This window comes from Hipposideros armiger, unplaced genomic scaffold (assembly GCF_001890085.2).
Source record: "Hipposideros armiger isolate ML-2016 unplaced genomic scaffold, ASM189008v1 scaffold_301, whole genome shotgun sequence".
Taxonomy (NCBI): domain Eukaryota; kingdom Metazoa; phylum Chordata; class Mammalia; order Chiroptera; family Hipposideridae; genus Hipposideros; species Hipposideros armiger.
In genome coordinates, this window is record NW_017731651.1 from 567,785 (window position 1) to 569,943 (window position 2,159).

Sequence of the window (2,159 nt, forward strand, 5' to 3'; positions counted from 1 at the left end):
CACAACTAGATTGAAGAACAAAAGGACAGCAACTTGTCTGTTCCCCTTCCCCCAATTCCCCAGCACTGTTCCCATCCCCCCAATTCCCCAATTTAAAAAAAAAAATCTTAAAAAAAAAAAAAAGATTTCATTATTCCAAATATTTCAATAATTTGCTATTTAAACTCTGCTTTGACCCCTGAACTAACGATAAAATCCCAAGGCAGAGATAATCTCTACAATGAGTTCATCTCCTGTTTTTCATAGCTGTGCAAATTTTTTACTGACAAAGAACTTCAACTTATCAGCAATTAGGACAGTACATGTTAGGTGCCTGAATAAGCTGTTTAGCCCAGTGCCCAAAAATCACTTGAAGGAATCAATAAGACTTCTTGTTTTGTTTAGTTCAGTGTTGTATAATGAGCTAAAAAACAAACAGTAAAAAAGGGAAGTAATTAAATATGGCACTATCTAAAAGCTTTTCAGTAACCTAAAAGCTCACCCTATCACAAATAAAACACTATCTAGCAGATTTCCCAAAGCAACATTTTGATATCACGCACATGCTGAGTGTTCTTCCCCTTCCTGAGAGCTAACACAAACGTAACAGCAACTGCTTGGCCAAGAACATCAAATTCCTCAGAGGTCTGTCAGACACGGAGATAAACAATCACATATAACTCAACCCCATTTGTTTTGTTAAATGGTGAAAGGGAAATTACAATTCTTTGGCTTTCTGTGAAATCGTGTACACATATTAACCAAAGAGCTAACTTAAAAGTATCACAGGAAAACAATGAGTATAATTAAGAAACAGTTTACTAAAAAGCGATAAGATAGGCAGGTCACCGCTATACATTACATTAAGTGGAATAACATACTGAGAGAATAAGAAACACATGATCAGGGGATTCTGGTCCACTGAAAAGTGTCCTGAAAGGAGCACTAGATTGAGTGCACGGAAAACCCTCAGCTAGGTTCTAGCCTAGAGGACTGTGAACTTGGACAATACACTTCACTCCAGACCTTTCTTTACTGGTCAATAACAGGGGACGGTTATCTCTAGTCTCTTCCCATTCTAAAATCCCATGCTGCTAAAAGAGTATGCTAAACAAGGGTAAGTAATTTATAAATGCATATTACATGTGAAGCAAGTACACTTACAGACACATAAATTAATCCTGATTTACTGTGGTAAGTAATATATTAAGTCTTAACACTCCAGAACATAAGACACTTTAAAAGTTTTAATAAGTCAACATTTAAGGAATTTATCCGTGAAAAGATGGAGCGGCAATACGCTACGAAAACATCTTAAAATACTCAAATTCTATCCCCATCTTGCAAGGACAGGAACTCTCTTCCCTAAAACAATTTTTAGGCCATACTGGAACACCTCCCTCTTATGAAAGATACTGCAATGCCTTTAAATGTCATTTAAGCATCCAAATGATGTTTAAACAACTTCACGTGGCCATATGCTAAATGTCCCAACCACCTCTTTCATGAGAAGAATTACAGAAAGATTAGGCAAAAACCTTTCCAAGACTCGGAGCTTTAAAGACATCTGGGAATAACCTTAGGACAAGATGTCTGAGTACCAGAATGTTATGAAAAGGAACTGTAGTTGGTCGTAAATCAATAATGCCATTAATTTTCAACCGCTCTTGTGTATGAATCTGTTTTTAATCCCACTTCTGAAAATTCATTACCCCACACTCTGTGATTTGTGCAATGCTGTACGGTTCAAGAGGCTGTTTGTTCATAAACAGGTTTACAGGTCACACAGCCCCATCGTTTAAAAAAAAAAAGTCACTTGAGCAACTCTGAGACATCTCAAAAGTAGCATAGTTTCCTCATACCCCGCCATGCCTACCGTGATACAAGTAACCACTAAATTACCAAATGATTTTCCTGACTAGCCTGTGGTTAACAAAGGAAGGCGACCAGAGGGCTCACGTTCCAAGCCCGGGGGATGGGCCGACCCTGCGAGGTGGGGTCAGCCGGGCCAGGCCAAGCCGGGCCGCACACCTGACCTCCCGCCTGTCCCTCGGCCGCCCCCTCCCCTCGGCCCGCGTCCATCCCCCGGCGTCCCCGCCGCACGTCCCCATCCCTGCCCACGTCCCCTCCGCGGCCCGCTCCGCCGGGGGGGGGGGGAAGCAAACTTATCTTTCTCAATA

General features: G+C 41.2%; 1 protein-coding gene across 1 annotated transcript in view; it reads right to left on the reverse strand.

Annotated features, from left to right (window-relative positions):
- BNIP3L (BCL2 interacting protein 3 like) overlaps positions 1-2,159 on the reverse strand; it is a 22,477-nt gene that overhangs the window by 19,710 nt on the left and 608 nt on the right. The gene's annotated exons all lie outside the window — the stretch shown is intronic.